Here is a 373-nt window from a genome sequence, read left to right as displayed (position 1 = left end):
GTAAATTTAAGAAAATTGAAATCATATCAAGTATCTTTTCCAACAACAACACTATGAGACAAGATATCAATTACAGGAAAAAATCTGTAAAAAATACAAACACATGGAGGCTAAACAATACACTACTTAATGACCAAGAAATCAAAGAGGAAAGCAAAAACTACCTAGAAACAAATGACAAAGAAAACACGACAACCCAAAACGTATGGGATGCAGCAAAACCAGTTCCAAGAGGGAAGTTCATAGCAATACAATCCTACCTTAAGAAACAAGAAACCTCTCAAATAAACAACCTAACCTTACACCTAAAGCAATTAGAGAAAGAAGAACAAAAAACCTCCAAAGTTAGCAGAAGGAAAGAAATCATAAAGAT

The sequence above is a fragment of the Physeter macrocephalus genome, chromosome 19 (assembly GCF_002837175.3).
Source record: "Physeter macrocephalus isolate SW-GA chromosome 19, ASM283717v5, whole genome shotgun sequence".
Classification (NCBI taxonomy): Eukaryota; Metazoa; Chordata; class Mammalia; order Artiodactyla; family Physeteridae; genus Physeter; species Physeter macrocephalus.
This window is presented reverse-complemented; position numbering follows the sequence as displayed.